The 19,367-nt window shown below is 33.2% G+C and overlaps 1 protein-coding gene across 4 annotated transcripts in view; it reads right to left on the bottom strand.

The window, feature by feature from the left end:
• mwh (multiple wing hairs) overlaps nucleotides 1–19,367 on the bottom strand; it is a 73,924-nt gene that overhangs the window by 36,113 nt on the left and 18,444 nt on the right. For 2 of the 4 annotated variants that reach the window (XM_085197942.1, XM_085197941.1), the window contains exon 1: nucleotides 15,427–15,675. The exons of the other annotated variants lie outside the window; for them this stretch is intronic. The gene's annotated coding sequence lies outside the window, so the exon portion shown is untranslated. Of the gene's footprint in view, nucleotides 1–15,426; nucleotides 15,676–19,367 lie in introns of those variants that run through there. 4 annotated transcript variants of the gene reach the window in all.

Raw genomic sequence — 19,367 nt, 5'->3', positions numbered from 1 at the left:
GAAATTAAAATATTAAATACTCAATTCCTCTGAATGGAAATCGAACCTACAATCGTTACCTTTACAGTCACTTATGCCACGCCACGACTGGTCTCATTAATCATCATAATGTTAAAATAATAACATTTTTCATTACATAACAAGTGGAAAATGATGGCGCACGCGCAGATGGTAGCTTTCTAACTCGTTACCGTTTCCAAGCGGTAAATTACACGTTTGATACAATATAACAATTAAATTAATTATTTGATGTGTTCTACAGCTTCTGTTCTGAGTACTGAATCTAGTAGGGTAGAGAGATAATGTAAAGACACTTAGTATTTCAGTTTAAGCTGGAATTAAAAACAGTGCGTGTTGAGTGGTGGTACTTAACGCCGTGCTTTGTCGTCGTTGAATTAATTAAAAACATCTCTTCGAATGGGAGTTAGAGGGGTGGGGGTGGTGCCGATGCCTTTCAGGATATTGCCTATTGAATGGTGGAAATTAACGTCGCGTTTTATCATTTTGCTTGTTGTGTGGCGGAAATCAACACCGCACTTTGCCTCAATATCAGAGCAGGAAATAATAAATTATTAAATATTTCATTTCCTCGAGTGGGAATCGAATCCACAACCTGTCGCGTTTGCACTCACGCTTTTGCCCCTGTTTAGTACAAAGTGTATTTAATAAATATTTAGATAGTTCAAGCGGGCGAAGCCAGATGTGTCCCGCTAGTATAAAATATATCTTTAGTAAGAAAATTCTAATGCCCCCATATGAAAAACTAACAAACGCCGCAACAAAAACCCACTTCGTCAATCCGTGACACAGTTAACTTTTTTTTCTCAAATCAACAATGCCCGTTACCAGGCTACCATAACGTTATAAGAGGTAGATGACCGCCACAATAAAATATCGATATTAATCTATAATGAACTCTATTACCAATGTATACAGTCGTTTTTTGGACCAGAATAAGTTAAAAAATCGTTCTGCTCAGATTATTCAATAAGCATAATTGAAATGAAAAGAAATCACTCAAGGCCGTAAAAATATAAATATTCAAGAGTAATATAGCAGTCTTTTATAAAGTAAAATGGTTTATTTTGTATAAAAAAATATCTTTCACTTGTTTAAGGAAAGATATAGATAGAAACACGAAACTAAACTAAATTATTCTCATTATCTCGTTCTGGTAACCAGATTAAACTTGGTATTCTTACTAGTTATTAACAGAACCCCGCTCAGGGCAGGGTATGCAGAAGAAAAACGGGGCCTGGTGTTAAGACACTCTGTTCCCATTAAGACACTTCCGTCAATATTTTCCGCCAAATTCTTAAGATATTGTGTGCTTATTGGTGGAAGTCAACGTTACCTTCTGCTTCTTTATCCAGAACTAATAATGAAAATATTAATATTTCAATCCCCCGGGTAGGAAAATCCACAACCGTCGTTCTTACATTCTCTCTCTCTTCAAACATTCTCTTAACATTTAAAGTTTGGTTTTTTTCAATAGAAATAAAAAAAGACAGATAGTCTATTCATTCTTCGAAAAATTGCTACAAAATAATAGTTTTAATAAATTAGCTGTAACTTTAGTTTCTAATACATAAATTTTGTCTTTAAAATTATAATGTTATTAGAACATGAAAGTAATTCAGATTAGTAAAAAAAGCGGGCGAAGCCGCGAGCTGGTCGCTAGTAAAATACATTTATCGGCCTCACTTTGACATTAGCTTACGTCAGTCACGTATGTTGACATAACTCTGCGTTCCCCTGAACGCCGCGCCAGGCCGGACCGGTACTTAATAGTAGAAATATTTGTTTAATAACATCTCTTCGTCACATTACGTACGGACAGACGGATGGTTTTTTCTTATATTTATGTCATTTTAATGAGTCTATAATTTGCTGTTTTTTCTATACATAGTTACAATAACTAGTATTAGAGTACTCGGGAATTCTTTATTCACCTTCTTTAGATATATTATAGTGTAGATTATTCGGAACCTAACGCCACGTTTGAACCAGTTATTTTTTATATGAATTACTCGAAGCACTGTACATTTAGATAATAAATACAGATAAAAACACGCCTAAAAGATGAAAATAGACGATACCAACCGGTTTTAAAGGATACGCCTTCAAATTTAAATTTCTACACAAAATATTGCAGGTGCAAACAAGTTGTAAGAAATATTTTATCAGATAAGTACCCAATGTTAACGACTGGATGCTGGAAGATGAAATCTTGTTTCTAAGAAGACTTAGGCAAAAATATGTACTTAGAACTGAGCTAAGCCCGTCATGGCCCAATGGCACAAGCGTGTACTGTGATTGTAAACGCGACGGTTATGGATTCGAATCCTACTCAGGGGAATGAATTATTTAATATTTCCATTTTCCAGTTCTGGTAACAAGGCAAAAAAGCGTTGATTTTTACACAATGCCTTGAAAATTTCCGGAAAGTGGGAAATGGGGTTCTCTCTGCCCACTCTGCTATAAATGGGATACAGGGTGAAGCTGAAAAAAATATGTATTGAGATTTGAGAATACCAGTGGAGTACCTAATCAACAAGGAAATATTTCCAAAAAATTGGGGACAAGTGGGTGACGGACTGGATTGCTGTTTTTATGGTGACAGGTACCATAAAAACATCAATCACCTCTTAATAATGGCTTACTTTTCAAATAGTATTGCAAAAAGTTATAATTTCAATATAATCATTCGATATATCAAACAATACAAACTTTCAACGATTGAAACGAAGTATTTTCTCATAGGATTTCTATGAAAGGTACAATAATTATACGTTTTATATATGGCTCAATTGCGTTCGCCGAATATTTAGTTTGAAATTAAGATATGGAGAATTGTGGGATTGGAATTTGGTTAATTGATGGGTAGCAGATTCGTTTTTGTTTTATAATTAGCTTTTATATGAGGCCGTTATAGTGTAACGACACAGCTTTTAACTGAAAGTGGTTGAGGCTTCTATTTGCACGTCTTGTAAATTGGGAGGAAAATTTTACCATAGGGATATAGAAGAGGAATATTTTTTTAAATCTGTTACGAAATTTCCTTTGTCTACTCTGTTATACAGCGTGAGAGTGAATAAAATATCTTTTGCTTGTCGCTTCACCTTCGTGGTCGAATCTATAATAATCTACATATATACATTTTTTGAGATGATATATGTTTTTATCTATGTTAAAAGTAGAAATATATTTTATCTATGTTAAAAGTAGAAATATACAGACAGGCCACTTTCTTTGTAAAAGTGAGATCAATAGTACCAACATCAAAACATGTAATATTTTACCCCTAATCGTGTAAAATATTTTGGTGCTAGCATGTTGTCAATACTGTATCGCGTGCGCTCCAGTATGCGGAATGGAAACTTAGATATGCTGGGACATACATACATTGTGTTATTAGAATTAGTATTTTTCTAACAAAATATGTCTAGTTAGTGAGAAAATATCGGAAATTAACTTTTCTTCTCAGAAAAATGTAGAGAACATAGATAATATATCTGTAGAGATATTTTTTTGTGTTAGTTGCTTATTACAGGTGTTTTTGTTCTTTCATTATTTCTCAGCTTCACGCTGTATCTCGTTCATAGCAGGGTAAGCAAAGGAAATTAAGTGTTAAGACACTCTGTTCCCCAGGCACCGCCGCTTTTCTTTTTTTTTTCCTAGATTTTCTTTTTGTGAAAAGTAAATCGTTTTGCGGGAAAGCTAAAAAAATTGTTTTCGTCAGCAATACAAAACAAGATGGTGCATGCCATCGCTCATGGCAAAGATATCAAGTTATTTCTAAAAACAAATGTATTCTTATCAAATCTAAACACATGTGTAATTTTTTGGGCTTTCACAACTAGAAGTATGTTTTTTTCCATAGATAAATACAGAGATAATTAAAATATAAGCTAGCTATATAGATAATAATTTAATAATTAACATAGGTATCTATACAAGTAAGACTAATAAATGAGAACATATTATCGATGGTATCGAAAGAAAAAATACTTAAAAAACATCTTTGGAGGATCCCTCGCCATGAGAAGGGCATGTATTTATGCAAGACGTTGATGACAGTAGACGAAGTAAAAGACGTATGCAGAGACCGCCTGGAGGAAATGTATGATGACGTTAATGTTAGTCGACGAGGTGAAAGAGGTATGCAGGGACCATAGCGTTTGGCGCTCCGTTATCTCTGACTACCGCGCTAGGGATAAAGCGTGAAGCTAAAAAACCTAGGTAACACCCGAAAACATAACTAGTAAAGAAATCTAGTCACTGTTATATAATATTCTCGTACATTATACATACATGTGTCATAATATCTAATACAAAATGCTTGGATGAATATTTATGACATTACTTGATAGAGGTGACAAAATCGTTTCACGCGTGCTCATTTTGTAATTGATATGACTGGAGTTAAAGTAGCACTGCCTTTTTAGGTCTGATGTAATGTAAGCGTGACGGTGTGGGTTCGATTCCCAGTCGCAGTTTTAAGTCGTCGTTAATGTTTTGAAAGTCAAGCGGAAAGTGTAGAGTGGAGTATCTTAAAATGTATGGTTCCCTCTGCCTATTCAGCTATAAACAGCAAAAATTAAATATATTTTTTTAGCTTCATGCTGTATCTCGCATGTATTAGGGTAGAAAGAGAGAACTTTGAAACCTAGTTTCCATTAAAATATTTCCGTTCCTAACTTTCGCCAAATTCTGGTGGTAGGTTTAAGTGATTGAACTCCCCACTAGAGTAAATGAAAATATTAAATATTTCATTTTCTCGAGTGGGAACTGAACCCATAATCTGTCATATTTGTTAATATGCCGCACGTTTGTGCTACTGCGCCAGGACTTGCCTCTAACTTATAAATAAAATATTTTCAACATAATAAATATAAAAGTAAATTTAATATATCTCTCCATACAATAAACACTTTAGAACGATCTCATTTCAAACTATTTGAATTTCAAATGCCATCGTAAAACTACTTTATGGACGAGAAATATATCCTTTTGTAAATAATATATTGGAACATTTATTGATGTATGGAGAAAGTTACTTAAATCAAGTATACTAGTAACTTGTATGACAAATAAGTTTTAAATTATTTTATTTCAGATTTATGATGAACAGAAGTGTATTGCACACAAATCCGATTTGAATTATAAAATATTTCAAGACTTAACCCTTCAAATACCAGTGTACCTTAAAATAATTTTACCCTCCATTCAGCCTTGCAATTGTGACAATTTAGTAATTTCATGAAAATTATCATAAAAAAAATTGTATATCTTTTTGTTTGACACACTAATTTCTTTATTGCCTGTTTACGTATGGTTCTTAATGGATTAATAGAAAAGGAGTGTCCTAACACTACATTCCTTGACTCTCTGCCTGATCTGATATCTGCGACATATATGAAGTAAATAGCTGAAGAAGCCGAAATGTATGCTAAAAAAAGGAAATGGTTTATTAAATTCAGATTCCTTCATGATTCATTCAATGTAATTTTAAAATATAACATTTTTCACTCTAGGCATCGAATCGACAACTACCTTCCTCCTAATAGCACCATTTTGGCATAACAAATATAATTTTTTTATGTCAATGTTTTAAATAACCAAAAATGACTTTTGCATAGAGAAAGTATGAAACTTTTTTTTCTTTAAACACATACCATTTCCGTTCTGTACTTAAATGTAACTGTTGACTGTAAATGAAGTAAGAACTTTCTACCATCAGTGTAATGAGCAATAATGAAGAGGCATTAGAGCCATTAAAAACAAAATTTCTGTTCTTTTGTAATGCAAATATGTATATAGTTCAACGTGACTGGCTAACTGTGAACGCGTTGGTTGTGGATTCGATTCCCGCTCGGGAGAATGAAATATATATGGAGATAAGTAAGAGAGGAAATTAAAGTTAAGAAAGAATTAAATTTAATTTTAATTATTTTAATAACAAGTACAGCGTTAAGCTTCGCCCACCCACCACGCAGTTAGACACAGCTTTAAAAAGAGCTTTCTAGCCATCGGCATAAAATAATCGGAACTAATGGCGATTAATTCACATAATAAATGTAGTTAAAATTAAGTGATTAGTAAAACACTGCGTGAACTCTTACGCCGGCGGCTGAGTGTTGCATAAATTATTAAAACTTATATTGTAGGGGAACCCTCCCAGTATAGAATTTCTCGGAATTACTATAAAAATTAAGTACGTGACTGGTTGTGGGTTCGATTTCCACTCGAAGAAAATAATATTTTAAATATAGCTTTATTTTAACAGTTACAAATTAGATCTAGTAAAACATCCATTGCGGCGTTATTATCGATCATGACATACATACATACATAATAATTATATGTCACTTTCTCCATACAAAGTGTCAAGTCATTGCTAAAAGAAATGAAGATTCATCTCAGGCTTGTAACTAAATGAAAGAGATGGATATAAAATTGTATAGAGAAGAAAGAGATGAGAGATTGTTTTTCGTTTTCTAAATCAATAGTGAAATTTAAAGTGTTAGATGGTGTTTGTGTAAATTTCTTTGTTAAATAGTCTAGTTGTTAGAAAGAGAAGTGTTTTGTCTATTCTTTCTGCTTTTTTGAATTTATGTAAGTACATATTATATCTACAGTATGACTCGTAAACTGCAACTTAGTTTTCTTGAACTTTAACCCGTAAAATCTGGTTTTTCGCTTTTCCATAGGAATTTCGGTAAATATTATCTTAGTGTTCCCCTATATTCCCCAAGGTATGAACGTATTCTCTTAGCACTAGGTTCCCTCTCCTTATCCTGCTATGCCAAAAAAGGCTGTAAATTGCGTTTCCAAAGATGTTAAACAGAAAAAACTTTCTCTTTTGATGGATATATAATGATTTTTGGTTCTAATTAGTTTTTCACACCTATTTAGGATATCTAAAGAATATAACTGTTTTATAAGAGATGACTACTTAAATCAGTCCAATGGGCCGCATTTTAAATTACAATTTACTTTTTTTTATTGTCATTTTTATTTTTAAATCAGCTTCCCGCGGCATCTCGTATTTCGCGGTAGATAAATGGAACCTAGTATTGAGACACTCAGGTTCCTATTATATTTTTAATTAACGTGTTATAAATTTTAATATTAGAATAATTAACCCAAGAATCTTGTATAAATATTCTAAGTTCTACACTTTCCACCTAAATTTGAGCCTTTATTGAGTAACGATACTCACAGCTCCGCTTTGTCTTACTCCAGCTAGGAAATAATTGTAGCTCTTTCCCTTGAACGGAAATCGAACTCACTCTACCAGTCAAACAATATCTCACCGATGGACGAAAGAAATATAAAATATAATATAAAGCACCTGTAAGCAACCCACAAGTTAAAAACCCAAAATTAGACAGATAACCGCTAAGCCACAGTCTATTTAATCTTGAAGTTGCAATTCAATGCAAAATCATCTTTAAAAGCTAAAAAATTAAGTTCATTTTCCAAATGATATTTGTCCATTAAAAATTACAAAATTTAATTAGCCTGTCGTGATTTACTGCAAATTATTACGCCATATTTGTATCGGGGAAAGTTATAATTGTGGCAATAATTTTAGATTTTATAGCGTTTGTAACTTAGATTAATCTATATATATAAAATCGAAAGGTCACTCACTCATCACGAAATCTCAGAAACTACAAGTGCTAGGAATCTTAAATTTTGCATAGGAGTTACTTATAGGACGTAGGTGCTCGCTAAGACGGGAATTTGCAATATTCGGCTTCTAAGGGGTTGTTTTTGGGGTCGAAAGTTTGTATGAAACTTCGTTACTACAAATGCTGGAGGAGTGTTAAATTTTGCATAGATGTCACTAGGACGTAGTCATGGAGACAGAAATTAATAATAACATAGTTCACGCGGGTGAAACCGCGAGCGGGCCGCCAGTGTCTTATAAATGTATGTATGGTAACATTATCTCAGGAACTGCTGGTTCGAATTGAAAGAATCTTTTTGCTTTGGATAGTCCATATAGATGCAGACTTTAGGTTGATTATATACACTGCGTTAATAGTACATGCTGATTGTAGCAACACTTCGAGGGTATTAATAAAAAGTACAGGAGAGTCTATCTATACTGATATTATATAGCTGAAGTGTTTATTCGTTGCGCTAATTTAGAAAAATAGTGGCTCGTATTAAAAAAACCGCAAATAACAAATAGCAACGTGGTTAGGGGAATCACCGTGGGAATCTAGTGTTAAGCCTCCGTTCCACTTCCTTTCCTTTCTTAACTTTCCGCCCAATTCTGGAGGCATTTTGTGTTGAATGGCAAAACTCAACGCTGCGTTTTGCCTCGTTTACAAAGTTGCGAAATATAATTATTAAATATTTCATTTCCTCGAATGGCAATCACTATGTGCGGGATACAGCGTGAAGCTAATAAAAATTATTTATATCCTTTAGAGTAACTCAATTCAAAACCATTTAACGCATCAAGTGAGAACTTAAATGTGTTTGAATATTCATCATGTACTATGAAATGGATCGAACGTTGAATACAAAACTCGTGGGAAAGTTATAAAAATATATTTTTAAAATATTTTTACTAAAAATATAAGTGAACAATAAAATACTTATTATTATAATCTATACCCCACATGGCAGGGTACGCAGAGGGAACCTGGGAAGCTAGTGTTAAGATACTCTGTTCCTATTAAGATATTTCTGTTTCCACTTTCCGCCGAATTGTGAAGGAATTGCGTGTTGACTGATGGAACTCAACGCCGCGCTTTGCCTCGGCACCAGATCGAGTAAGTCAAAAAAATATTAAACATTTCATTTCCTTCAGTGGGAATTAAACTTACAACCTGTCACGCTTTAAGTCCCAAGTCTGTCGCTACCAAAATGTGATAGAATAGATAAAATGGATGTAATTATAAAATTTACAGCATAAATACTTTGAAATATGCACTATAGGTATGCACATTGCAATTATCCCCTTAAAAGTCAATAGCCTTTGACATTTACATATAAATTGTCAGGCATCCGTCTGTAATGTCAGTTATTTTCTATTATATTCAAATTAGTTTGGATGTATGTCGCAATTTGTATGGTACCTGGCTTTACTTTAGTTTATGGCTTAAAAGTATATGAAGATTATATAGAGACTAGCCGTCGCCCGTAACTCTGCCTACGTGGGCTTTATGAAGTAAAATGGAAAACCTCGTTTTTTTCCGTTCCCGTAGGAATTTCAAGAAATCTTTTCCTAGTGCTCCCTACAATTTCCTAACTTAACTACATGCCAAATTTCACCTTTTTGTGTCCAGCAGAATTTTCTGTGCGTTGCCTGTTGTTGATAAATCCCATTATATTTTAGTTCTTTTATTTGAATTTGATTTTATTAGCTTCACGTATTTATCGTATATCATAAACATAGGAGGCAAAGAAATCCTAGTGTTCTTCGTTATTTTCTTTATTAGATTTACTATAAACACATGACCGTTATTAACACACAATACGTACAAATACATTTCTTAAATTTGTCTTTAATATTGAGTAAATTATTTCAGTATAAATAAGTCTTCTCTTTTAAACAGTGAAAACCCCATAAAAATCGGCTCATCTGTTCCGGAGATTAGACGGACGGGGAAACAAACAAAAGTCAGACAGTCTATCTATACAATAAAAAGAGTTTTATTCAAATCGGTCTAGTAGTTCAGAAGATGTGCATTTTATAAAAACACAGATTCATAATCTATTAGTCAATTTTCAAACTCTCCTACATATTTTTTTTTCAGAAATTTTCAATGTACTGACACAAGAGTCAGACGAGACTGATATAGAAGATTAAACACTATTTCTTGTGAATCAGCACCCACGCATTAATCTTATCAGCATGAGAATCTTGTAATCTACTTTCAATTTTAATATTCAACCAGTTTGTCACTCTATCTTAAGAACTACTAGAGGTATGTAGCTATGCATAAATAAATATTTATTTGAATCGAGAATTCGTTTGTGAATAAAGTCACTTAACATGTAATATCTCGAGTTTGGTAGAGAAGTGAAGAGCGGAGTGTTGTGACAATAGTTTCTCTCTGATTAACTAGGAGATGAATCGTTAGTATGTAAAATTTAAAATACTACTAGAGGCTAATCATGTCCCAGGGGCATAAGCGTGACACTGTAAACGTGCAGGTAGTAGGTACGATTTCCACTCGAGTTCTTATTTTTAAATTTTCATTTTCTCGCTCTGGTAATGAGGCAAAGGGCGGCGTTTAGTTTCCCAACTAAAAATGCAATATCTCCAGATTTAAGTGGAAAGTGAGTAACGGAAATATCTTAACATTAGGTTCCCAATTTACCCTGCCTACCTTGTTATATGCGGGATCCAGCTAAAATATTTAATTCCCCCGCTCTGGTAGACAAATGTATTGAAAATTATATGACAAATGACAATAATAGATCATAACACTAGGCTCCCTCTACGTGCTACGCGGGCAAAAGCGTGAAACTGCCAATAATAATTAATGTTTATAATTATAGTTGCTTTAAGCTATAATATTTAATTCAACGCCGCCAGTAGCCGGCAGTTTTACCGTTTTAACAACTCGGCTACCCACAATGCGCCAATTAGGCAAGAACATCAAGTGAGAAGGCAATATACCTATACATATATGTATAGTGCTGCCTTGCTTATTTGAAATGATTTTTAAAATATGAAAGTTTACGTTCATAAAATTGAACTTTTTTTTAGTCCTAACCTAACCTTTTTTTTTTAATAATATTTTATTAGTATAATTTAGGAAATGGGGTAAAACCGAATGCCCCAAAAGGATAGGTGCCCTTTGTAATAATCCTGTTTACAAAATTAAAAGCATTAAGAAGACATTAAGAGACAATCATTGATTTTTTGATGTAGTGGGACCTATCCCAATCTAAAGTGACTTTATAAAATTTAGGTGTATATGCATCACATTTATAATGACCACGTTCCGTTAAGCAATAATAATCTAATTTACTTTACTATAGTGGCACCACGATCGCGTTAATTAATCATCATCCTTTACATATTTGCGCATCTCATTTATTGTGAATTAGACCGAGAGAACTTAGTGTTAAGATAATTAACTGACAATATTATACAATTCGTATAACACTGAGATGCGCAAGCGCATATTTTATATGCAATTCCTTTGAATACGTTCATTAAATATATACATTAATGTATCCATTAAAATGTAAAGACTAGAGGCAAATAAAAATAAAATTAACCTGGCAGCTGCTGCAAGGTTTTTATAGTGGCAGGATATAATACATTCTTTCCGCCGATAAATGTTAGATAAGTTGAGCTAAAAATATATTGTGGTATTCACGCTAAATGCCCATTCTGTTTAAATTAGTTTGTCGTTTCTTTGTGGATGGTTGCGCGTTCGATGCCTCGTGGTTTTTATTTTTAGCTTCACTCTGTATCCTGCATATCCTGGTGGGCAGAGGGAACCTTGGAACCTAGTGGAAGATATTCCGTTTCCGTTAAGAAATTTTCGTTTTTCATTTTCCGCCGAATTCTTCAAGTTTGTCACGCTTTGCCTTGGTACTATTTTTAGAAAATAATAATTATCTTTTACATTTAATTTAAGCAAGACGTACTCTATTGAATTTTTCGCACGCCGTATCCCGCATTGAACGTGTATTAATCCTTTACAAGGAACCTAGTACTAAAACACTCTGTTCCCCACTTTCTTGTCAACTTTCGAGACATTGAATGTTGAGGGGCGTAGCGTAGAGAAAATACATAATAATTCATTACTCCGAATGGAATAAATCGAACCCACAACCCTCGCGTCACCTATTTTAAAGCCCATATAATAAACAAGCATCGCGTGTACTAACATAATGAAAAAACGATAATCAAGTTGAAAAGAAAAGCGTACAGAATTGCTTTCTTAATTTTTTTTCCTCGTACACGCACTGCTTTTTGCATTGTTGCCCCACTTTAGATGAAAACGCGAAGTAACTGTTTCTTATTAAGAACTAGCGGCCCGCCCGCGGCTTCGCATGCGTGACCTACGTTATTATTAATTTCTGTCTCCATGAGTACCTACGTCCTATAAATGACGACCATGCAAAATTTAATACTCCTAGCATTTGTAGTAACGAAGTTTCATACAAACTTTCAACCCCAAAAACAACCCCTTAGAAGTCGAATATTGCAAATTCCCGTCTTAGCGAGCACCTACGTCCTATAAGTAACTCCTATGCAAATTTCTAATTCCTAGCACTTGTAGTTTCGGAGATTTCGTGATGAGTGAGTGACCTTTCGATTTTATATATATAGATAAGACACTTGATACTTTAATTCAATTATATTTTTTTCTTTTTGTTCATGGTGTATTCCGTTCGTATTAAGATAGGCAGAGTGAACTTGGAAGTATTAAAACACTCCGTTCCTATTAAGATACTTCCATTCCCTACTCTTTTGCCCCTGCCCCGTGACTGGCCTCTTGTTCACATATTTTTCTTTTTTAGAAAAAAATTAAATAAATAAGTATAATCTTTTTTTTTTCTCTTTCTCTTTAGCGGTGATTTGAACTCACAAACCACGTCAATATTCAATACTCACACAATGACAGCTTTAAGTAGGTACAAAAATGGTCGCTGACCGAACATCTCGACTAAATTAACATCTTCCACCGGAAATACATAAACATCTTACACAAAAATCCGTTAAACGGATACAGTATGAAATATAAACGCCACTTTGAATATATAGATACGTATAATATATATAATTTATTATAATTAGATTAAATAATTTTAAGATTTTTCTATATTATTTATATCTATATCATATAGTATATGTGTATATATTGAAACTGTAACTGATCGCTGTCTGTACATGTAAGATATATGAAAAAATCTATTGTGGGGGAGTATTTACAAATTTAATAAAAATAAAATTGTTTGTTTGTCTGTATGTGTTTGCACTTTAATCACAGTAACGGCTTAACCGATCTAAATGCAGTTTTCAATATTGTACTTAATCTGTTAGTTCAAATAGTTCATAAATAAAAAAAAAACTTTTATTTATTAAAAAAATTAAGAATATATTCAAATGATAAAATAAATAATTGTTTAGTTTAGTACAAGCGGGCGAAGCCGCAAGTAGGTCGCTAATTTATGACATTATTATATTATGTATTATTTATACACTTTCACGCTGTATCTCGCATGTAGCAGGATAAGTGGAGACAATCCAGTGTCAACACACTCCGTTCCCTGCATTCCGTCCAATTTTCGAGACATTGAGTGTTAAGCAGCGGAACTCAACGCCGCGCTTCATCTACCATTGCGGGAAAATAAAAATAAATAGATGTTTATTATACATAAACGTATGAACGAAATATTTAATATTTATAAGTAATTCATATTAAAATCACGCAATTCGGTCACGTACGTCAATCGAAGTAATCAGTTTGGGACATGAGGTGAATCGGCGACAACCTCTTTGAAATACCGCTATTGTAAATTATATATATACTTTATTGCATTTAAAAAATTACATATAAGCCAATAATTAGCCGATGTTAAAAACACCATTTTATATTTTTAAAGTATTATTACACAATTAGGAAAGAAAAATCCTTTTTTAGAAAAAATATAAAAAATGAAAGATATGCTAGGAACAATAAGTAAGTTGTAACTAGCGTATAAGAATTTCGACGTAGATCGATGAGAACGTATACGTTAGTTGTCAGAGCGCTGAGACGGTTTCGAAGACGCATAGGTTCATATACAGACAGTTCCAAATTTGACAAGTTTTTTAAAAGTTTGTTTTTTGTATTTCATTTCTGTAATTTATTCTATTTGCAGAGAGAATCTAGTGATATAATATTCTTATTTTTACTGGGATCGAACCCACAATCGTGCTTACAGTAAGACCTCGGTTTCACTGCGCTACAATGGAGCTAAGAGTTGCATGCTGCCTTTTTATGCTACATTAGCATTAAACGATTGGAATCACATTGGAATTACCCCTTCAACGAAGCGGTTAAGGTTAACCGTGCGTAAACTAGGGTTTAGTTTAACTATAAGATTAAAATGTATATTTCTTTTACCTAAATGACTTTTTCAGTTCTTTATAATAAATATTAAGGCAAGTTATTATAAAGGAGAAATTAATTTGACGACTAAAACTTTGATATTTTAGGATAATCGTGGCGCAATGGCAGAAGCATGTAACTGTAAGAACGACAGATTACGTGTTCAGTTCCCACCCGAAGAAATGAAATATTTCATAAGTTCATTTGATAAATGAATGATATGATTTTTTTATTTCCCCGCACTGGTAACGAGGCAAACGGGGAACCTTAAATGGGGAAATAATACTACGTTCCCAGGTTTCCTTCGAAAACCAAAAATGCAAAAAAAATATATAGGTACGTTTATGAAGTAGAGGCCTAAAGTTAAGACACTCCCTTATTCCTGCCCAACTTTATACATACGTTACTTGTAGCGTCGCGAAATTCAACATCGCTCTCTATCTACCAGAGCGAGTAAACGAAAATAATAATTTAAAACATCGTTTCCCCGAAGTGAGAATCGAACCAACAACCCTTCGCTTTTACGATCGAATTAATATCTATTCTACATATAATTGACAATTCAATTTCTATATAATTCTAAGGTTATTTATTGAAAGTGAAAACACCATGTATGCGTGTAAATGTTCGATACTTATTTCGTAACAATATTGAGAAAGAGGTGCAATTAAAAACATATACAATTATGTGTATCATATATGTATTACTTTATATCACGCAAACGGATATAACCCATGAAATTTCATACCAAACAGCTGTTTTTACTTAAAATTCTGAGCAGAAATCAACACAAACGAATGTGAAATACTTCATTTCCTCGAGTGGGAATCGAATCTACTATCACCTTCTTATAAATGCACGCTTCTTCCCCTGAGTCACGACTGGCGTCATTTAAAATTAAATTAAACTACTTAAATTTCATTTATTATACTTTAAATATAAAGTAATAAACTGCTACCATCGTAAGTAAGAGAAGTGTATAATAAACTTTTCTTTAATCAAAGTTATGAGTAATTTCGCTCGTAATTTTGCTTTACATGAGTTTCTCCTAAAGGTTGTTATAGGCTATTAAATATTGTAAATGTGCCTGGTGATGCCCAAAGCGCCGCTGCTCACATCATTTCCCTTCAATATTCATTCCGTACACCAATTTTCGAGACATTGCATTTTCAAGACGTCGAATCATAAGGCGGATGGCAACGCTGTACTTTGTCTTGTTAAAAGGGCGAGGAAATGAAAATATTTACATGTTCCAGACGATCCCAATTTAAATTCAATATTAAAAGAAAGTTAAATAACGTTTTCCTCATAACTTTTACAAAGACAAAAAAGTACTTACCGTTCAAAAAATCTATTAAAACCAAAAAATTCACTAAAACACACACACAAAAATCTCACCACATTACAACTTAAAGCTCATTAAAATCTAAAAAAGCTAAACCAATTTGGATGAAACAATCAAATTTCATAATCCTTCTTCGTATACATATAAAATTAACTGTCTGTTTATTTCAGATATATCTATTTATATATAAATATACATATATAAAAATGTTATTAAAGACGTCCGTCAAACACGACGGTCACTAGCGTACTGTCACTTCACTAGTTTGTTTGAACTTGGCGAGTTTCAAGAGCGCGATCTTATTCTGAATAGGTTTTTAGATCTCTATAAATATCTATCAAGGCGCAGTTATCAATATCTGGCTAAAATTCGATGGTTGTGGGTTTGAATCTTAGTGACTTTTTTGCTTCAAGCGGTATTCGGCATATAGTAATAGGGTAGAATGTATTAGAACGTAGTATATATGCACCGCAAAAAAATCGAGATATTGCGAGTTGACGGTATATAAATAGAAACAAGTACGAGTCGGGCCCGCCCACCTAGGGTTCCGTACAAAAGTTGGAGATCTCGAGCTTTTTCTGAAATATAATACTAAGCTTTTAGCACTAAGCTCCAACTTCACTTAACAAGCAATATCACTATTCTGTTCTTATTATTACGGTGTTCCGAGCGTGCCAGTCGAGCACAAAGCGATATCTCTATAATTTGTGAACAGTGGAGAACTGAGTGTCTCAACTCTCAACTCTATTTAAAAAAAACTCTTCGTCGATTGAACTCACAAAAATAGAGTAAGTAGCGTAAAAAACAAGAGTAAAAGAGTCACTGATTACGATAGCAATAAACGTTACTATAGGCACTCACCTGCGCCTCGATTGTAATTTAGGTAAGTTAATATTTTTTGTAAAGATATACATATATGAAACTTCAGGAAAAAAAGGCTTAATTACCACTCGAGGAAATGAAATACTTAATATTTTCTTTTCCTCGCTCTGGTAACGAGGCTAAGCGTGGCGTTAAATTCCGCCACTCAACACGCAATGCCCCCTAAATTCGGCAAAAAGTGGAGAACAGAGGTATTTTAATGGGAACGGAATATTCTCAAGGTTCTCAGGTACACTCTGTCTGAGTGGTGATCGAAGAAAGCCCAACCCCCAACCCCCTTCTCGTATACAGTAGTTCTACAGAAAATTTAGTATGTGTTAAAAAAAAATGCAATATAAACCAGGCCAAAAAGATTGATAGATTGATACGTGGCAAAGCAGCGTATAAGTAAGTTTTACGCGTTGTGACCACGGTCACTCACCTTAATAGCCAACTGACTTTATATTTTTTTCTAATTATAAATTATTATTTTTTTAACGCATTTTATGTATAGGATAGGAGAAATCTTCGAGGCACATTAGTTATGTTTTTGATTATGCCGATGGTGTTGGTTGAATCCTATTTTGTTATAGTAGTAATAAGCTTTATTTGATTTGATACTTTTCTAGAAAATGTATTCCTATGAACAAAGCGGTATTTGAACCTGCGTCCCTTGGAAACCGTCGAAACGCTATTATCACTGAGCCAAACTTTCTTAATCATGTTGCTAGCATATCTGTAAGAAGATTTTTACTAATTTAATATATTGGATTTTATTAGACATAAATATTATTTTAAAAAATAGGAATAAATACCATTATATCTCACGATTTAACCGAAAAAAATATGTTTATCTTTTTAGAAAAAAAAAACGCGATCGCTAACGAGTATAGAAAACTATTGTTTAAGTATATTTTGATCTAGCGTACCGTACCTGTCTACTGCATAATTGCTATTAATAAAATTCCTATACTCGAGACCATTAAACGGTTAGTGTGTCGAATTTAAAAGTTATGTCTGTTAAAAATTATGTGTTTATAAATAATCAATTGTGAAAATAAAAGAACTTATTATAGATGTCTTACATTTGTATTAAATAGGTATGTAAGCGACACATGGTGATTTCGATAATTTTTCGATAGATTCTTTATTATTGGATCTATGACAAAGTAACGGAAATATTCAATTCTTACTATGAAAAAATATAAAAATAAGCGGTTAGCGTTGCATTAATTGCATTATTTGACTACAGCGAGAACATAGAAATAATTCATTCAAATTCAAATTCAAAATATTCTCCATTCAAATAAACTATTAAAAGCACTTTTAAATCGTCTAATGTACATGTCAACAAAAAGCTACCACCGGTTCGGAAGGCAGTTCTGCTGAGAAGAGCCGGACCCATGCCCACAAATGAGAATTGAACCCCCATCTGTTTACAGACGTCCCACGACTTCATATTTATATTTTCATACAACCATACACTTCCTGCTATATTTCTTAGAAATATCTCCTACATTGATTTCTCAGTATAAAACAATACGTTATTTGTTCGGAGTGTAGTATGAATTAATTGGTCTTTCAAGCGTGTTATGAAATCATGTAGCGAGTTGGAATTACTTTTTGTATGCGTTGTATTGACTGGGATCGCTGGGGTGGTAAAGTAGGCTTAAATTTCAATTTCCCTTATAATAAAAATGTAATTAATCGTTGTCTCTAGATGGATACACGTGAAAAACTATTATTCGCGATATTTATCACTGTAATAGAAACAGGCTAATCTCAGAATCGTCTTAACCGATTTATGTGCAGTTTTCACTACTAGTGTTAAGGCAAACATTTAGGGTTTGTTTTATTTAAATCGGTTCATAAATAAAACAGTAATGTCAATATAAAGTATTTGTTTTGCCAAAATTGCTACGAATTGTTTATTGAACTGGCTGAAACTTTAAAACTTAAGTTAACTTTTAAACTTTGTGATGAGTGAAGTGATAATGTTATTAAAACTTGAATGTAATTCAGATTAGTAGATAAACAATTGTGTAGATCTGGCAGGAATACTTAGTTGCTAATATTGACTACAGAAGTAAAGGATACAAATTAAATGAAAAGCGACATCTTTTGTCGAATTTCCGAATTACGAAAATTCTAAGTTAATGTTCCTATAGTTTCGAAGAAGTTATTCATTTCCACGATAGATGGCAGCACGTTGAAATTATGTTACAATTTATTATATCGAGCTAACCTTTTTAAATCATTCGTACACTAACCAATATCCATGCTTCATTTGATATTTTTTATGATATGGGTTGCCTGGAAGAGTTCACATTGTACCGCGCACATGAAAGAAGGATAGAGGAACCTCGTGTTTACTCTACTCTCTATTTTCCGTGCGATTTTCTATGCAACATTGAATTGCGGAACTCAACGCTGTGTCTTAGAATCAAAAGAATAATCGAAAAGATCACCAACCTATTTAATGAGACGGGTGACAATAACCAACACAATACTGATAAAAGTAAATAGATGATAAAATTGTCTAAACACTACTGAACACTTAAAACTAATTAAGTTCCTTAGAAACAAATAATAAAGAAACAAACAATAAGTAACTACCTTAAAAAGATTGCAAAACAACTTCTCTTTTAACCGGACTCATTACTCTAAGACGTTTAAGACTTTGTATTCTGAAAGGAGCGTTTTAGTTCTAATGCAATTTAATGAGCTGCTTGTGTTTGAAAGCTTATTGCACTCGTCTTTTAGAAACTGGGGGTTTGTTAAAGAAAAATTGTTATTTTCTCTCTTTTTTCTACGCTGTTTCCCGCAATAGCAGGATAGGCAGAGGGGACTTGGTAACCTATTGTTAAAAAATTCCGTCACCCATTCTGCCCATTTCTTTTTGTCACCGAGTGGGAATCGAACACACGTATGTCTTAACACTAAGTTACTTCTGTCTATCTTGCTGCGTGCAGGATACAGCGTGAAGCAAAAAATAATATTTTAAATTATTAAATTTATTGCAATTTCCATAAAAGTATTATTTCATATCACTTCATACTCATATTTGCTTCAAT

The sequence above is a fragment of the Heliconius melpomene genome, chromosome 15 (genome assembly GCF_056956725.1).
Source record: "Heliconius melpomene rosina isolate 202511_hmr_F chromosome 15, ASM5695672v1, whole genome shotgun sequence".
Classification (NCBI taxonomy): Eukaryota; Metazoa; Arthropoda; class Insecta; order Lepidoptera; family Nymphalidae; genus Heliconius; species Heliconius melpomene.
Note: the sequence above shows the minus strand (reverse complement) of the source record. Positions and strands in the feature narration are given on the sequence as shown.